Consider the following 20,434-nt stretch of genomic DNA (forward strand, 5'->3'; position numbering starts at 1 on the left):
CTGGGACCCCTCGGGAGATAATGACCTGCTGGCTTAGGCCTGCTCCCGGGTGGCAGTGGGCAGGCCCAATCCCTAGGTGCCTGCCCTGCAGCCCCTGGTCCAGCTCAGAGCAGGGCTGACTGGGGAGTTGGGGCGCCGCCCCCTGTCATGCACAGAGCAGGGCGGATCAGGAGGTTGCAATGCCACCCCGAGTCATGCTCAGGGTAGGGCCTATTGGGGGGTTGGGGCACCACCCCCTGTCACACTCAAGGCAGGGTCGATGGGGAGGTTGCGGCGCTGCCCCTTGTCATGCACAGAGCAGGGCGGATCAGGGGGTTGGGGCGCTGCCCCCTGTCACCCACAGAGGAGGGCCGATCAGGGGGTTGGGGCGCCTTCCCCTGTCATGAACAGAGCAGGGCAGATAGGGAAGTTGTGGCCCCACCCCCTGTCACACACAGAGCTGCAGGGCGATCAGGGGGTTTGGGCGCTGCCTCCTGTCACGCTGCTCCAGGGGCCAGGAGGCCTCGCGGCTCCACTGATCCCGGTGCTGGGAGGCCTTGCAGCTCCACTTGACACCGGGGCAGTGAGGCCTCGCTGCTCCGCTGATCCTGGGTTCAGGAGGCCTTGCGGCTCCGCTGATCCAGGTGCTGGGAGGCATATTACCCTTTTATTATATAGGATAGAGGCCTGGTGCATGGGTGGGGCTGGCTGGTTTGCCCTGAAGGGTGTTCTGGATCAAGGTGGGGGTCCCGCTTGGGTACCTGGCCAGTCTGGGTGAGGGGCTGAGGGCCGTTTTCAGGCTGGCGGGTGACTGAAGCCCCCAGCCTCTCCTTTTTTTTCTTTTTTTTAATTCTGGGATTTATTTACCTTCTATGGCTGTCACTGGAGCTGAGAGCCAGCTTTAGCTCTGAGGCTTGGCTCCAGCTCTGAGACCTCGGCTGCTGATCTGGGTTTGTTTGGGTTCTATAATTGGAACACTGTTTCAGCTCCAGCTCTGAGACCTCAGCTGCTGAAAGCAGGTATCTGGGTTTGTTTGGGTTCTATAATTGTAACACTGTTGCAGTCCTGCTCGCTCCAGCTCTGACGGCTGAAAGCAGGTTTCTAGGGTTTGTTTAGGTTCTATAATTGCAACATTGTTTCTTAGACTGCAGCTCAGAGGCTGGCAACGGCAGGCGGGGAACCTTGGCTTCCTCCTTCACTGGAGCAAGCAAGCCTCCTGTTCGCTTCAGCTGCCTGGCTGCCGGCCGCCATCTTGGTTGGCAGTTAATTTGCATATCTCGCTGGTTAGCCAATGGGAAGGGTAGTGAAGTTATGGTTAATTACCAAGTTTCTCTATTATTAGATAGGATTATTAATAATGAACTACAACATTTGCTAATGACTGATTACTATAATCGTGTTGCATTCATTTCCCTTACGTGCCTTACGCACAGGCACACCATTTCTCTCCACTAACACCAGCAGCGAATATTTTAGCAGCCGATTGCCATGTCATTAGTCTTGGACTGACTTGTTTGGTGTGCGCAACAGGAAATATTTTGCTTTTGGAGAACATGAAAAATAGGTTTATTTGCATTACACTTATTAATTTGTGCAGTTATTCAGTGTCTGGTAAGTTAATGTTCAAGAAAAAAATATTAATTTTTATTAAAATGTTCTATTATTTTATGTTAATGATTACTCATTTATTTCAACCCTTTGTATTTAGCATGTCGCTATCGAAATAAACCTATGTTTCTATGAAAATTGAAGCTTTTGTTTTTTGTGGCCCCCCTAAACTTAAACCTTGTTTATTTGGCCCGTGTTGGCCTTTGAGTTTGACATGCTTGGACTGGAGCATCGTCCGAAGATAGGAAACTGCCTAGTGGAGTTTCCAGTTGGGAGGGGTCACATTTCATGTTCATCATTACAGCATTTAGCACAGGTAGCTCTGTAGGGGACACTGGCTTTGTCCTGCGTCTTCTGAGTAACCATGCAGTGTCCCATCACCCACGCTCACTGGAAACACTCGTGGACCTGGGGCTGGAAGCTGTTTGACCTGAGTGCTGAGGCCCCGCTCTCCGTGGTCCCCGACGTGCAGCCGTGAGATGAACAAGCACCCGCTCCTGGGGTAGACGTCCTGCTGGTTCACTGGCTGAGGAGCCGCGTAGCCAGACCCTGTGCTGGCGCAGCCCCCCTGGCCTGGCTGTGGGAACCTACAGGAGTCGTGGACTCTCCTCTGAAGCTGAGCTCGTCGTTTGAACTGATGACCCCGCACAGGCTCAATACTCACACGATGAGGCTTTCTCCGGGAGCAGGGCCAGCTTCCTGAGCAGGTCCAAAAGCACCTGAGAGCAGAGGAAGGAGACTGGCTGGGGGGTGTGGGGTTAGAGAGTGTGGTTAGGGCGAGGGTCTGGCACGCAGGCTCTGAATCTCAGGCAAGGCCACTGGGGCTTCCTGACCAGCTAGGGGACAGCACGGGGGCGGGGGGAAGACAGACTTAAAAGCTGTCAGCATTCGGCCATCAGAAACTGGAGTCTGACTCATCCAGGCCTCTGATAGCCCCTGTCTTCCGAGGGAAAGGCTCTGACTGTCCTCCCAACACCCGAGCTGAGAATTAGGTCTTCTCTTTGCCACCATGGCTGCCCGCAAAGGGAGCTGGTGGTGGCTGGTGGGCAGTGATCCCAGCTTTCCTTAATTGGATCCCAGGAACAGCTGTGGTGAGTCTGGGAGAGGGATGACTCTCTCGAAATGAGCTCTGCCGGAGTAGCTATGACACGGGGACAATGAGCAATGTCTCAGCTGAGAAAGACAATTTAAGAGGCAGAGATTCTCAGAAAAATATGACTGAGGAAGCAGTCATGTGGTTTTGATTATCTCCCTGGAAGATCTGACTAGAACACGGCCTCAGGTCTGTTGCATCCAGTCAAAAAGCCTGTTGCCTGGTGATTGTAAGCTCCCTTCCTGCAGCCTGGCAGACAAGATATCCCGTGTGGGTTTTCCTGTTGAGACTGTGGTCTCCTCTCTCCCACAAACCTCCCAAGTGCCTGGCTTCCTTGCTGGCGAGTTTAGAACCCATCACACAGACGCTCACATCGGAGTTTGTGGAGCAGCCCTGGGCATTTCTGGGTCCCCACGTGCCTCACTTGTCCTTTGCAGGCAACTGGCAAGGTAACCAGTGTTTCACACGGCGGGCAGATCTGTCTCTGGCCTCATCTCAGGTCCCTGCCATTCCCTCCCAGTCAGTGACACCTACAGAAAAAAGAGAACACACCCACCTTTGATGGTACCCTCAGGAGGTGGCCCAGCACAGCCCAGAATCTGCTAATATTGCTCCTCAGGGTTCACTTGTGTGGCCAGGAAGTCTTAGAGAGGGAGGGTCTAGGTACCCGGCACCCTTGAACCTTGACCTGGAGAGGAGTCTGTATGCTGCCTGATCTCCTCCCATGGTGCGTTTTCCCCCAGGAGCCTTGCTATCTCTCGTGGAAATCTGCGTCCGTCTGCCACCCCAGCATGGATGCCACGTGGCCTGCAGATGGCTGCGTGCTGGCCGTGGACAAAGGTTGGGTGTCTCCTCCAACTGAGAGTCGTGGACACAAACAGACGCTCGAGGCGGCACGGACTCTACTTGCAGGACAATTTGCGCCTGAGCTGTGGGCCAGCCAGGACACCTGGTCAAACACATTCAACAGTCTGGGCTGAGGACACAAAGGAACAGGAAGCAGACCACAGCAGAAATAAGCAGACCAACCCATTAATACTGAACTTGGACACATCTGGAATGTTGTGGCAATCTCTATGGTAACCACTAGAAGTATATGAAAGAGTACACAATAAGATAAAGATTAGATAATAAAATGTGATAAAAAATAATCTACAAAATCTATTATATGCAATACCATTCATTATAAATGTGATAAATACTCCAATTAATACAAAGCTTGTCAGACTGGATAAAAACACAATCCAACTATATGCTGTTTATAAGAGACACATCTGGAATATAAGGAAGGTACATCAATTTTGAAAGAAAAAGATTAGAAAAGACAGAGCTTGTAAACACTGAGCAGAAGAGCTGGTGTTGGTCTATTAATGTTAAACATATTATGCTTTAGGATGAAAAGCTACATGGTGTTATCATAGATGAAGAGGGATACTTCTTAATGATAAAAGGTTTAACAGTCCAGAAGGATACAATCATTCTTAATTTATGTGTATAAAATAATACAGCTTTAAAATATATAAAGCAAAATTGTGAAAAAGAAGCTCACAATCACTGCAGATTTTAATATCCTTTTCTCAGACATTAATAAAACAAATAAAAATGTAAGAATATAGACAGTATGAACAACAATATAATTAGCAAAACTGAGCTAATGAATATATACAGAACACTGCACCCTACAGCTGCAGAATACACAATCTTTTTAAGGACACATTGACACATCAACCATATGCTGAACTGTTAAGTAAATCTCAAAATTTCAAAGGACTGAAATCATACAGAGGATATTTTTTTTTCCACTTTAATGCAATTAGGCTTAAAAAATCAATAACAAAAAGGTAATTGTTATTTGTTTGGCTGGTAAACAGTACGTTTTCAAAAGAACCTATGGGACAGAGAAGAAATCATAATGGAAATTAGAAAATATTTTATGTTAAATTATGATTAAATACTATGTATCAAAACTTTTAGGATGCAGCTAAAGCCATGCTTGAAGGAAAATTTGTAGCCTTAAATGCTTCTATTAGATAAGCATACATGCTAAAAATGAATGAGCTAAAAGTCTATCTCAAGATGTTTGAAAAAGAACAGGAAAATAGACCACCAAAAAGTAGAAGTAAAAATATAAGGATAAAACCCCAAAAATAATAACTCAGAAAAATGAACATAGCAAAAAGGATCAAGAAAGCTACAGATTGTTTTTTTAAGAAGAATATTAAACTCAACCCCCTGGCAAGTCTGTTAACGGGAAAAGGAAGAAAAAAATTAAAGTCAGGAATTATAAAGGGGTTTTTTGCTAAAGATCCCACCATCATTAAAAGTAATTCTACATTTGAAAATGTAGGTGAAATGGACAAAGTCCTGGAATCACAGCATGGATTCTGCAATTTTATTAACACTGAGGTCACAACATGTTACCCAGGAGAATTGCTCATTTCCTGCTGTACTCTGGAACTTGTCTTGGTCATGCCAGACCCATGTGCAATCTTCCTCAGGAGCCTGAGGGGCAGGCAGCACCCACCACTGCCCAGATGGAAAGCACCAGCCCTCCTTACACCCGTCTCAGGTCCATAGCAAAATCAGTGCAATAGCCAGGCAAGCTGCTTACAGTGAGCCAGCTCCAGTCTGGGAGGCCCTTCCAGGAGGCACTTATTCCCAGGATCAAGGGCTTTAGGCCCTGTCATGCTATTGAAGGCCACCTCCCCTGTTTGCCTCTAGATTGTGGTAGGACAACACTGAGCCCCTGGACAGTCCCCCTCTGTGTGGCTTCAGACATTTCCAGGAACTGGCTATTAATGACAGCAGCCCCGCCTTCCCTGCAGAAAGCCAGTTTGCTAAGAGTGGGTAGTTGCAAGCAGCCCCAGCATGTTTCTCCAGGGGGACACATACTGGAGAAGTGACCTCTCACTGTTCTGCAAAAAAACACACCCAACTTGGTCCCTGAGGGCTCAATGTGACCATCACATTTGTGTCTGGCTGGTCTCACCCACTTCTTGCTGAGGCGGACGAGGGGTGACTGTGGAGGTGGGCGGTGGCACGCTGCAGGGTGGCCTGAGCTCCCACCTTTAGCCCCAGGTGGTCTCCCGGTACCAGATGTATTCAGAAACACAGCAGGCCTTGTGCTAATGGCCGAACGGAGCCTTTCAGCTGTATCTTCCAAGGAAAGGCTCTAATAGTAGAGATTCATGTTGAACAACGGGGCCTCATACTTGGGGCTGTGTGAGCTGGCAGTCAGGAGGGGTGGGTGGCCTGCACAGCCAGCACTTGCTGATGTTGGGATTATTTTAGACTATGCTTTACTTTTCCTTGAATAGTATTTAGACTACCTTGGCTGTAGTTGCTGTGTTTCACAGCCCTATACTTTCATTTTATTTTTTACAAGAGTCAGGGATATGAGTTTTTCCCAAATGCTTATTCTATGGAACCTTCATTTCCCCCCAATTAATGTAAAACAATAATATATTGAGCACCTACTATGTTTAAGTCATATCAGAGTACCTGGTTTTGTATATCTCACTGCCCATGAGTGCCTCTCCTATCCTCCCCTCAGCCCCATTAGGCAGGTGGGTCAAAGAGTGGTGCATGATAGGTCTTTAAAGTAAGAAGAGCTGGATTCAATCATGACTGCTACCTACTAACTGTGGGGCCTGGGCAAGTTAGTGACGTGTCTGAGATCAATAGCCCTGGTCTGCAATGGAGGGATGTTGCTGCTCTAGTGAGGATCATACCTGGTTGAGCTCCGAGCACAAGATGCTTTTGGTTTCCTCATTCAAGCCTCCTTTCCCTGCCATGTTGGGAAATGACAACGTGGCCAGATTCCATATCTTTCCACCAACGTTTTTTTTCTAAAAAAAAAATATTAAAACTTTAAAAAGACTTGTTCTTTAGAGCATTTTTAGGTTTACAGAAAAATTGCACAGGAAATATAGAGAATTCCCATATGCCCTTTTCCTACCCACCCACTGTTCATCTAGTTTTTTTGTGTGTTTTTTAAAAAATATATTTTATTGATTTTTTACAGAGAGGAAGGGAGAGGGATAGAGAGTTAGAAACATTGATGAGAGAGAAACACCGATTAGCTGCCTCCTGCACACCTCCTACTGGGAATGTGCCCGCAACCAAGGTACATGCCCTTGACCAGAATCGAACCTGGGACCCTTCAGTCTGCAGGCCACAGGCTGAGGCTCTATCCACTGAGCCAAACTGGTTAGGGCTCATCTAGTGTTAATATCTTGCATTAGTGTGGCACACTTGTTATAATTGATGAGCCAATATTGATATATTCTTATTAACCTAAGTTCATGGTTAATGGTGGGGTGCATTTCAGGAGTTTTGATAATTCCATGAGTTTTGATAATTCTATAAAGGCATATGTGCACCATTAGTATCATATGGAATGATTTTCATGTCCTAAAAATCCTCCCTCTACCTTAACCCTTGACAACCACTGATCTTTTTACTGTCTATATAGTTTTGCCTTTTTGAGAAAGTCATATAATTGGAATCATACAGTATGTAACCTTCTTGGGTTGACTTCTTTCACTCAGCAATATGTTACATTCTCTCTCACACACTGGATGAGCTAATATTAACTACAATTAAGGTGAAGGTGAGGGATATATAATCCCAAATAACAATGGTTTAAACAAATAGAGGGGGAAAACCCCTTCCATTATTTATTTAAAGACTAGTGAGAATCAAAAGTCATTTGAGGGCAGTGCATCCATGGCTATAGAACTGTAAATTGGTAGCTGAGAGAAATTTGCCAATTATCAGAGGAATCTGTTTAGTCAGTATAATCAGCACAGACTGGTGTGGTGTGCCACATTGCTCTACCCTAATTCCCAACACATGAACTTCATTCATGGCTAAGATAACTGCTGTAGCTCCAGCCTTCACATGAGCATTCCAGCAGGCTAGGAGGAAGCAGGGGGACAGGGTGTGTTCCTTCCTTTTAAGGACATTTCTAGGTACTTATAGTCACTAATCAATGGGCTTACAGCCCATTGGCCACCTTAGGTACAAGGAAGGTAAGGAAGTGTAGTTTTTAGTCTAGGTAGTCATATGCCCAGCTAAAATTTGGGTATAATACCAACAGAAGGAGGGGAACAATTCCAATAGTTACTTGCATCGTTTGGAGAACATTAAAGCAGATCCAATTTATGAACTCACAGCAAGACTCCAGGAAAAGACTCGTCACACGTCCCCTGCTGCCCCAACTCTGACTCCTCACCCGCAGCCCACAGGGCTTTTCTGTCGCTTTCTCCCCATACCTCCTGCCTCTACAGTTCTTCAGTCCTCCTGGGCTGGGCGTGGGGGGACCTCGAACGGAGTCAGCAGAGTTTAAGCGTCTTTAGCAGGGGCGGGCATGGGCAGGACAGAGTCCTGAGAAGCCTCGTCTCCTGCACGTCAAGTGGTCCACGCAGTGTTGGTCCAAAGCATTCATTTCAGTCCCTGGGTGTGGGGCGTGAAATAGCACGTGAGCACATCACCACCAAGATGAGGTACACCTTCCCCAAATTCTGTTCAGCTTTTCCGGCTTGGGGGTACCCACCCCTCCATCAGCAACAACAGGCCCTTCTGTCCTCAGCATGTTGCTGTTTGCCCAGGTTTTGTCTTGGGGAAATTGCCTTGTTTTCACTAAGTGCGAGTTCTGTCCCTCCAGAGAGCTGAGAATCCTACCTTGCGTTTCAGTTCTTTTTTTAAAAAAAGTATCTTTATTGTTGAAAGTATTACAGGTACCCCCTTCCCCCCCCCATTGACCGCTTCCATCTCACTCCCACCCCCTCCCCAGAAATTCTTAATAACAGTGTAACATTCCTCCATGTGTCCCGAGCAGATTGTTACTGACTAGGAAGAGCTGGAGCCTGAATTATTTTCTCTTTCAAAGCCATTTAAAACAGACTCGAGGTTATCTCCAGGGTGACTGTCACCCCCACTTACATCTCAGGATGTTTCCTTGAGGGAATTGGAACTGGGAGGAGTTACAGCCTGTGCGTGAGAGACAGCTCAGGAGGGCGCTTCACGGGGAGCATCAGCCCCCAGGGCGCGGGGACACGCTCTAGTTCCTTCGGACTTCAAGACACAGTCTCATGCAGCGTTCTCTGTGTAGAAAACACTCCTCACTGACCGAGAAAGAACAAATGGAAACAAGTGTGGACGGAGAGCCCCCGCGGGCCCTGTGTCTTACCTGGCGTGGGCAGGAAGGCTACCTGAGACGCTCTCACAGGTGGAGCACAGCCAGTGCGGCACATGCATGGCGCAGCTCAGCTTTGAAATTTCAGGAGGGCCACGCTATGTGCAAAACCACACTATGTGCAAAAAGCCCACATTTGCAACTGAATTTCAGCCAAGGAGGAGGCTTTAGAAAATAAAACGGCTTATCCTCTCTGAGTTTTGGTATGACCTCCGGCTTGCCCACCAATCCTTCCCTGCCTCCTGAAATGCACCCCACCAGCCATTTCCATCCACCCCTCAAGGTTTGGGGTGGAGGCCTGTGGCCAGCTGCTGTGCATGGCAGAGACAGCTGGCAAAGTTGGGATGAGCCAAGAAAGAAGTTTGCTCCTGAAAGGGGCATGAGGGAGGGCCCCCTGGGTTCCGGGCCCCCGAGGAAGCGGAGCACGGGAAGCCTCCTTCGCTGGGACAGGGGAGGGGAGAGGAGAAGGCAGGCTTGGAGAAGAGGTGCCCCCGAGGGGAACTGGAGTGAGAGGACACACTGAACCATGGCCTCTTCCCTTGACCTCACGATGTTGGGTGAATAAAAATGTATCACAGCGTGCTTGGGAGGAAGCCGATGGCAAGACCAAGATTTATGTGACGTTTGCAAGGGAAGAGCTGACATCTGGGTTCAAAATGCATCGTGTTGACTCTGCATTTCGATGGTGTATCTGGTGGTTAAGAGCACGGGCTTTGGAGTCCAGCCGATCGGGGTTCAAGTTGTAGTTCTACCACCTTTAATCAGCAGTTCATAAACAGGTCTTTATAGCTGCCAAGTTTTCCAGGCACAGTGCTAGTTTGGGGTATATGGCAGCGATCGGATTAGCAGATAGCTGTGTGGCCTTTAGCAAGGTAAGTAATTTCTTTCAGTGCACTGGTGTAAACTGAAGATGAGACCTACATCAAAGGTTGTCATTAGGGTTAAAAGAGAAAATGCATATAAAACATCTCTAGTCTCCACCTGGAAAAATCCTGTTTTAATATGATCTATCCTTATTCCGTATTCCATTAATACTGAGAAAAAAACCTCTCAAGTTCTTTGAAACTTTAAGATAGTAATTAGGTCACTAACTGGCCTCCTTTTCTTCAGGACAAATAACCCAATTCCTTTCATCTTTCCTCGCCGGCTATTTCCTGACCTTCAATCACCTTTAACATGGACTTTATTCCAACTTGTCTCTAACCATTTTCAAATATAGTGTTCCCTATGAACACAATGGGCTCCAGAAACATGGCTGGTGCAGAGAGGAGAGGAAAGACAGGTCTCAGCCCTCCTTCTGAGTCTACTTAGAGCCTTACCTCACCAGCCTCTCCTCTCCTTATGCTCTAGGTCAGTGGTCGGCAAACTGGCCCCTTGAGTGTGGCTCTTCCACAAAATACCACGTGTGAGCGCGCACGTACAGTGCGATTGAAACTTCGTGGCCCATGCCACGGGGCCAAAGAGCCGCATGTGGCTCGTGAGTCGAGGTTTGCCGACCACTGCTCTAGGTTGAGGCCGAGCCACCCATAGCTCCCATCGGGGTAGGACCTGCAAGGGGTAGGTTCGCTCAACGGAATCCTCGAAGTCATTCTGCCTGCCCTTGTCTGTGCAAATGTACCTAGAATAGAATCAAAAGTCCACGGAGAGCGTTTGCCTGTGTTGCTGGTAGATTGCACATTGTTACCTGGAAGGCAGTTGGGAACTTTGCCTCAGAAGGTCTCTTCTAAGATTTCTGACGGAAAATCATGGGTGTGGGCAAGCGCATGTATGGGGATATCCCCTGAAGCATGTTTGCAATAATGCGATTGGGGATGGTCTGGGTAACCAATAACAAGAGAATTGGTTAAATAAACAACAGAACTTCCATTTGGTAAAACTCTACAGAGCCGCTAAACGTGTGTGACTGAGGACTACGCTGTTCACCTATGGAGGTGTGTTCGCGGGACATGAAGTGCCAGCGTGCACATGGAAAGCACTGCAAGACAGACTGCAGAAAGCGCACTTCGCACCTTGCCTGGCCTGTGAGTGTTAACTGTCACCACTTCTAACAGCATGAGCTGAGGTTTTAGAGAAGCATTCATGAGTAATGGGAGAAAATACATCACAACTTCACGTGTTTATCAATGGGAAGGAGAATTACAGATATGTGTCCTCCTTTGTGCTCTTCTGAATTTTCCGAGTGTCGGCAATGATTAGTACTTTCACTTCAGTGTTACAGAGTTTTGCTGAAATCTGCCCATTACCCCAGCTCTAACCCTCTAGAACCGTCTTCCTCAGAGCCCTGTGCTGGGTGGCCGGAGCTGCGCCGACCCCACTGCATTTCCTCCAGCTGTGATTTCAGATCTTTTCTTTCATCTCTCTAGGTTTTGTTTACTGGTTTGGGGAATAATATCTGACTTTTTTAGGTTAGGGCAGCGGTTCTCAACCTGTGGGTCACGACCCCTTTGGGGATTGACTGACCCTTTCATAGGGGCCGCCTAAGACCATTGGGAAACACATATATAATTACATATTGTTTTTGTGATTAATCACTATGCTTTAATTATGTTCAATTTGTAACAATGAAAATACATCCTGCATATCAGATATTTACATTATGAGTCATAACAGTAGCAAAATTACAGTTATGAAGTAGCAACGAAAATAATTTTATGGTTGGGGGTCACCACAACATGAGGAACTGTATTAAAGGGTCGTGGCATTAGGAAGGTTGAGAACCACTGGGTTAGGGGATACTTGCTTATGCTGACACTCAGGAGAATTTTCATTTGCAAAAATAAAAATAGCTCCATTCCTTGAGCCCTACCAGATGTGGCCGTGTGCCCGTGATCTCAGCAGAAGCATCTTATAGAGGAGGACGTTTAGGCGTAGAGACATGAAGTGACTTCCCAGAGGTGACACAGAAAGAAAGTGAGAGCTGAGGTCCTGCTGAAATTCAGGCGGATAGGAGATGAAGAAAGCTAGTACCCCTCCCGCTGGGGCCTGCGGGCAGGCTATGGGCTCCCCTTAGCCCAGAAGGAAAGTGCAGCACACAGCTGCCATAGAAATATTCCTAGGCAAGCTAAAGCTGCAAAGGCAAGATCAGAATTTATGTTTTTGGAACACATATAAATTTAATTTATTTGCTGCTTAATCTCTGGCTCAATCTATATAATCTTTGCTTCAGATTTTGTACATTCTAAAAGTGTTTAGTTTATGCAAAAATCTAATTAGGATTCTACAGAAATGTCATTAAATGCAATTTTGTTGCCTTCTCAAGATTTGAAACCTCAACTTCTAGAGTCAACATCCCCACGCTAGACATAGGCGACCTCTTGTTTCTAAAGGGCACACGTAGGTTAATTGAAAACAATCAACAAATGTAACTACTCAACAGTAAGAGATGCACAACTTTTTACAAAACAAAATTTGTCATGTGTACCACATATAAAATGACATGAACCTCATAGGTAAGTGTCTTGTTTTTAACTAAGTTATTTTATAACATGAGCTAGAAAACTGTACGTGTTCAATTTAGCAAGAGTTACAGCCTACTGCCATTGTGATATTTGACAAAGAATTATTTGTACCACTTTAAAAATTAAAATCAAGTGCATAATCTGTGAGCCACATGATGCTGATTTTTTTTTTACAATTGCTCCCACTGAAGCATATTTTCTTACATCCTTTTTAAAATATATATATATTTTTTAATGAGGAAGGGAGAGGGAGACAGAGATAGAAACATCAGTGATGAGAGAGAATCATCGATTGGCTGCCTCCTACTGAGGATCAAGCCTGCAACCCGGGCATGTACCCTGACAGGGAATTGAAACATGATCTGTTTCATGGGTCGACTCTTAGCCACTGAGCTGCACAGGCGAGGCACGTGAAGCTGATTTTAACCCACAGCTGAATCCTTGGGGGAATTGAAGAAAGAATTCGATTCATTTTCAGTATTTGACATTTTAAATATTAGCTTTCAAAGTGTCACAACAAGTTTTAAGAGGCAGTATGGAAGTTAATGTAGCATCTTCACATAATCAGCCATCAGTCAGCATTTCTGTGACAAAGTGGCCCGCACAGCAAGGCCATGACTGTCTGCTTTCATGTGAGGCTGAAATCACCTACTCAGATAAAAGCAAATTAAATTCTCTAGGAAAAGCGATTATCTGAAATATTATATGAAAGAAAACTATTGTAAATGATCTTGCATTTTCTTTTTTCCATCCTTCAAAAATCAATTGGGGGGAGGGGAGGAAAATGTAGGAAACACACAATTTCAAAGATAAAAGTATTGTATGAGAATCAAGAAAAAGAATTCCTTGTTGCAAGCAAACCTGAAGATGACTGTGTTTGTGAGGACAGGCATTCTTTTACCTGCTGAGTGTCCATGGCCCCCAGGCAGAGAAAAACCTGACGCCCGCTTTTACTTGGATCCTCCCAGCTGGCCCAGCTCACCCCGAGTCCTGGAACACAGAAGCTTCATGACCAAAGGCACTGTTTCTCACTCTAACCTAACCACATGCAAAATGACCAGTTTGGTGCTTTTAAAGCCACAATTACAGTAACTGCTCTGAGACCCATCTCTACCCTCTCCCATCCTTTCTGCCCTGGGTGCCTCATGGGGCAGGGCAGGTGGGAGGATAATTTCCATATAAATGAATTATGTATATTTGTTATGTTCTTTAAACTTTATTAGAATTGGTACAATACATTTTTTTTTCTAAAAAGCCACTTTATTGAACTACGATTGATATGCAAAAAGTTGTACAAAATTAATGTATACAACGTGATGAGTTTGGGGATAAAAGTATACATCTGTGGAACCATCACCACAAACTGTGTCATAAACATACCCACTACCTTCAAAAGTTTCCTCTGACCCTCGTATTCATCGTTATTGTTATAACACTTACCATAAGATCTACCCTCTTAGCAAATGTTTGGGTACACAGTACCGTACCATTAATTATAGGCTCTTTGCTGTATAGTAGGTCTCTAGTACTTACTTCTTCTGTATAACTGAAACTTTTACCCTTTGACTAATAAAATAAAATTTTAAAGGCAGGAGAAAATGGTGTATTATTTAATTTTTAAAAAGCCATTGTAAATCTTATGAAGTGAAATTCTTGTCCAAAGTGATAACCACTCCTAATATTTTAGTGTCATCAACTAAAAATTCCACGTCAGATTTTCTTAAAACAGGGCATAGTGTATAATTTAAAGCTGGTGGAATAGTAAAAAGAACTAAGAGGCAGAAACTTGATTTCTAAGAATCACATTTGTAGTTATTTTTAAAGTGATCTTTGTTTTAGTTGTCTCCATGAGAAATTATATCTGGGTATGTGCTGCCCAACACAGTAGCTATTAGCCACATGTGACTCTTTAAATGTAAGTGGATTAAAATGAAACAAAATAAAAAGATCCAGTTCCTCAGCCTCATTAGCCAATTTCAAATGCTCAATAGCCACATGAGCCCTGCAGTTATTGTGCTGGATAGCACACACAGAATATTTCTGTCAACACAGAGAGTTCCACCAGACAGCCCTTCTCCAGAGTTTTTCTAGGTGGTCAAAATGGAAAATACAGCTCTAGCTGGTTTTGCTCAGTGGATAGAGCGTTGGCCTGTGGACTGAATGGTCCCAGGTTCAATTCTGGTCAAGGGCACATGCCTGGGTTGCAGTCTCAATCCACAGTGCGGGGTGTGCAGGAGGCAGCCAATCAATGATTCTCTCTCATCATTGATGTTTCTATCTCTCTCTCCCTCTCCCTTCCTCTCTGAAATCAAGAAAAATATAATTTAAAAAATGGAAAATACAGATAGGAAAGCTTTTAAAACAAGTAATTGTTGATACAGTTTTTAAACATAAGTAACCATTCAGTTTTGATAAGTCTATAGTAAATATATTCAAACTAAAATGATATAATCTCAAGTATGTAACATCAACATGAAACACTGACATTAAAAGTAACTAACTATTGAGTTGTGTGCTTCTAAAAACTCACTCATGTTTGGAAAAACTGAGTGTGGATTCTTGAACTCTTCCGTTTTACTCCATTCCCACTATTTTATTTCATATCTCTTGCAGAAAAAACAAGCTTGATTTTATACATCCTTAACAGTTTTCATTGCCAAAACCTAAACAAGAATACATAGACTAAATGTCTACAAATGCATGCACACCCACACATGCACACACACCACTGAAGTATACCTTTACTAGATGCTACTTGCAGTAACAATTATTATTCTTGGGTTTTAAGTTCTATGCGTCAGCTGATTGCTGTACTAAAATGACTGCCAAACTTCATTTTATTGAAATATTTGATCAAATATAAAGCATAGACCATTTTCCTAAAACGCTTGCAAACCTGGCAGACTAGAAAACAGCCAATCTATGCATTTCTCCTTCAGTAGCACTAAGAAAGCAACTAACTGTCCTGCTTTTTAAAAAATCCCATTTTTGCTATCTTATTTTGAGAGTTTCTTCAGGTTACCTATAACGTTTGAGGTAATTTTGTAAGTATATTTCCTTTTCAAAAATATCGAGAATCATGAAATAATATCGTAGTTAAAGGACTGGAGCTGTAACAGAGCAGTAGAGTAGAAGTGGGGGTAGAGACATGTATCGCCAGCATTGAATGCAGTTCACTTAACTTGTGTTCAGGGGCAAGGAATCTCCCTCAAACATGTGTTAGAAGATAATCTTGTATTTAGGGGTGTTACAACAAAGAAATTTTGCGATTCCTTGTTTTCTAGCAACTGCCTTCTGTATCATGCAGACAGGCCTGTCAAGGACGGACACCCAGTTGAAACCTCAAGGCAGGTGGAAAGGAAGAGGGTCAGTGGCAAAGAAGGTCGCTGCTGTGGTGGACACACCTGCCAATTAACAAGCGCAAGATCCTGGGCATGTCACCTAGTCTCTCGATCCTTAGTTTCCTTTCCTGTAGAAATGGAGATAATAAAAGTGTCATTGGGTTATTGGGAAGATTGAAAATTTATGTAAAGTGCCTAGTACAGTGCCTGGAGAACAATAATCATCCAATAACTTTTGCTGTTTTCTGTCACTTTCAAAAACAATTGTACCATTATTATTTCCATAAGCTTGTCACCCTGGGTCTGCCGCCTCCAAGCCAATGACCTTGGAAGGCGGCCTGAGCCGGAGCTTCCTGGCCAGTGAAGTGAGGTATGTGCAAGGTCCCTTTCAGCTTGAGAACAGGGGCTCTGACTACCAAGACAGCTAAAGAACCCATTTAAAATAAAAATTAAAAATCCATGCTATGTCTTATTTTTGAAAAGCCTACACATAAATTAGCTATTTTTAAAAATAAATCTTTCTAAAGAAGTTTTATCCATGCACATACATGTTTATACAAATGCAAGTTTTTGATTACTAACCCCTTTTTGAACATACACTTTGGTGGATTTCATCAATAAACATCAATACATTTTTTAAAGTCTTACATTTACAAAGCACCTAAGTGTGTGCTTTTAGTGATTATGATAGTTCACTTAAATGCAGTTTTCATAAGATTTTTTAAAGAATCGGCATCCCACTGTCTCCATGAAGCCTGTCTAGACTCCAGGGCACACTGTTCAGGCCTCGGAGTGCCAGCTGTGTGTCTATGCCAGTCCTCCGACACTGAGCCCAGGCTACCTTCAGAGTCATCTGAACTCATGCACAGGCCACCCTTTGCTAACCTGGCTGGGCGTTTCTTAGTAGACACTGCTTATTTCCAATATTTCACAGTGCCTAACAAAGTGACCTACACAAAGGCTGTGTCACTTGACCTCTCTGTACACTAGTTTCCTTCCTTGTAATGGAGAATATCAATACATGCCTCATAGCATTGCTGAATAATTACATGAGACAATGTATGGAAACAGCCCCAAAGCCCAGGCCAGCTCAGCCGTCCACTCTACGTGTGCTTTATTTATGTTTGGGGGGAGGGGTCAAAGGGGCAGAGAGCCCTTGTCCCTGTGACAAACTTCATGTGGGATGAGAACACTCAGAGGAAGCGAGGTGCAGTGGGCGAGACTGGCCACTGGCTGCTTTCGGCCATGGCTCCTGGGTTGGGGTCAGGGCAGTAAGACCAGTCTTTTCAGTTACTGTAGTTATAACCTCTGGATTCAGGTGTTTCAGAAATATCCAGATTTTCACTTGAAGACATCCCAGATTCTCAAGTCAAAATGCATCCACACTGAGAAACATTTGGTTACTGGGCTGGGAGAGCAGCTGCCTCTGGCCCAAAGCCTATTCAGAGGGATCCTCTGTGTCCTTTATTGCTTCTTACACTGGATCCTGTGTCTTTAATAAAAAGCATTTTTGCATATCTAAGATAGGCTACATTCTCATAGCGTTAAACATTCCTAAAGAAAGGTAACCAATCAATTTAGTGAGATGAAAGGTTAAAGAGCACCCATGAAAATGACATCCCTCTCTGCTAAGGTTCTTATCTGAAGTTGTCCCTAGAATTCACAAAAGTCCTGCTGAAAATCTGACTCTTGTCCGTATGTCCTGATCTTTCTAGACCAGCCGTGGGCAAACTACGGCCTGCGGGCCGGATCCGGCCGGTTTGAAATGAATAAAACTAAAAAAAAAAAAAATACTGTACCCTTTTATGTAATGATGTTTACTTTGAATTTATATTAGTTCACACAAACACTCCATCCATGCTTTTGTTCCGGCCCTCCGGTCCAGTTTAAGAACCCATTGTCGCCCTCAAGTCAAAAAGTTTGCCCACCCCTGTTCTAGACTGTAAACCACAGGATCATGAGCTTATTGTAAGGGTGGGCGAGATGTCAACCAACCTGTGTCCTAGGAAACGCGCTCAGTAGGGAATCGCATGTTTTTGTCCTGCCGACTCGCTCGCCTTGCAGTGGGACTCCACAGATCGAGCCTGAAGGTCAGACACTCGACCCCCCGCCAGTGAGGGCCTAGTTCTCCGGACTTCCTCACTGAAGACTTCAGATCTGGGTATTGAGAATGAAGGGACAATATGTAGATGAGTGTGACTGTATTATGCACACACACGTGTGCATGTGTGTGTACAAATCACAGGAGATGGTGAGTGTGGATAGACATGGCTGGATGGCTGAACCAATGTGGCATATTCTCGAAGGTTCACAGATAGGTCACAAAGAGGAAGAGGGGCATCACCTCCCCATGTTGAGAGGCCTGATTAACGTTTCCCCTTTCACCGAGTTGTCTTCATATCAATTAAACTGTCATCCGCCACGTCAGGTGTCATCTCACTGTCTCCCACCACGTTGGTTGTGGTCTGGTCCCAATGGAAGCAGAAGTTCAATCGCGCCTGATGAGTGAGGAAATAACCTCAAAAACAGCAACAGCTCTCAGTGCAGGGCAGCACCACAAACCGGCCGCCCAGCAGAGGACAGTGTGAGGCCTGCCTGGCAGCGGCAGCGGGAAAGCCCGACAGGTCCCAGTTACTCGGAGATATCAGTGCTGCTAATTATGTTAGTGCCACGTCAGGGTTCAGGCAGGGCTACATGGCACGGGTTGTGGGGCCTCACACCTTCTGAGTCACCTTCTGGGCGAGGCCTGAGACTGCATTTTAACTCGTTCCCGGGAGCTGCTGCTGCTGGTGCGGTCCACACTCAAGGCTCACTGTACCTAGCAAGCAGAGGCAGAGTGCATCAGTCATTCTGCTCAGGGTAGCGCTACATTTAGTGGGCTAGTGTATCCCAATTTATTGCAGAGAAATGGTAGATGATATGGGAAAAGGATAATGATCAAAAGGATATGAACTAAAATAAATCAGAAAAATGACACGTAATTGGGATAATTTTATTTGAAAAAAAGAAAACCATATTATTTAATCAATATTTCCAATATATAAATGTTGACTGTGACTAGAGTGTTCTCTGTATCTCCGTGGTCTGGGCCAAGATAAACGGAATTAGAGTGTAATAAGAAAGACTGAGGTTAGGGATATTAACACACTGCTAAGCATTGAGGGGAAGTGTAGTACTATAGTTTCAAAGATATTCTGATTTAGATTCAATATAAGAAATTCCATTCTTGAAGTTTTCATCCAATTGTTAGGTTTTATAATTTCCAAGAATACATCTGCTCATAGTTCCAAAGGGTCCTGGAAGAAGTAAGTTCATAGTTGGATCAGAACCAACTTTCCCTTCGGTTTTAGCAAGTAGCCACGATGTCTATGAAAGACAGGCCATCCTCCCTCCTCGTGTGAAGGGTTTGTGTTTTCACCAAAACAAACAAGAACCCCATGCTGTCTGGTGAGAAACACAAACCCCAGCCTTGGAGAAAATGTCAGTAAGACATCCTTTTACCTTTAGAAATATTCAGATGGTCAACTGCCAGGGAGATCCGGGCCCTAGGAAATGTTCTCATTCCTGCTCCAAACTCATTTTCAGCTGAACGTTTGCTCACACGTGCTTGATATAACTATTTGAATTTTTATGATTAAAAATGTCCTAGATTTCTTTAATTTCTTCTGTATGTTTTATACTATGGAGATATTTAAGATACATATTAAAGTCACTTCACCTATGTACTTTAATATAGGTGATTTGAAATATTGGAAAATTTGAAGTTTAATCTATTGGATTAAAAAATGCTCTCACCTCCTTGGGAAGCAAAGAAGCACAGTGGATGTAATGATTATTGTAATTACTATTATTAATCCTATTTTTGATGCTGAAAAATCACAAAAGGTTACAGATAGATGTCAAAACCAAGGTGAGATATTTTAAAATTTCTCTGATGCACCTGGCTAGGAAAAGGTTGCTTTAGGATGAGTTCAGCTGAATTTTAGAACACAGAGAACAACATTTTTCATCTCAATTATCTCAAGATAAATTCATGTAAGCACTTGCAGCCCTCCAAATACAAACCAACTTTCCCTTAGGTTTTAGCTGAGTTTCTACTAGAAATAACAGAAATACATCACAGAGAAAATGTTTCTTTTTTGAAAAAATGGAGGTGAACCTTTATTTCTAGGTGTACTCACACAGGCATATGGAAACACACACACACACACACACACACACACACACACACACCATTTCTGAGAGAACTGTCTTAAGACAATGGTAATTAGGATTTTAAAAGTGAGGACATAAGCGTAGAATAAATATATTCATAGATCTCTACTAGATACTAGAAATTCTGGGAAAAGTTCAAAGTTCATATCCATTGAATGCAGACTAGTTATCTATGTATTAACCTCTGACAAGAATAAACACTTTTAAAACAGACATTTCAAAGTGTTTATAGATAGATAGATAGATAGATAGATAGATAGATAGATGATAGATAGATAGATAGATACAGATGTAGACTTAGAATGCTGAAGGTATGACAGTTATCCTTGTAATATCTTATCAGAGTGCTGCCTAAGACTAAGTGCATTTCCAACACCAGCATCCTGGGAGCTTGTTAGAAATGCAGCAATGCTCCCGACTATTATAGAAACAGAACCTGCATTTTAATAAGATTCTTAGATTTGTATGCCCTTTAAATACTAAAAATTTGAGGATCCCTAGTCAAAATCACCAATATTTTTTTCCTGTTTTTACTTCTTTG

Source organism: Myotis daubentonii, chromosome 2 (assembly GCF_963259705.1).
Source record: "Myotis daubentonii chromosome 2, mMyoDau2.1, whole genome shotgun sequence".
Classification (NCBI taxonomy): domain Eukaryota; kingdom Metazoa; phylum Chordata; class Mammalia; order Chiroptera; family Vespertilionidae; genus Myotis; species Myotis daubentonii.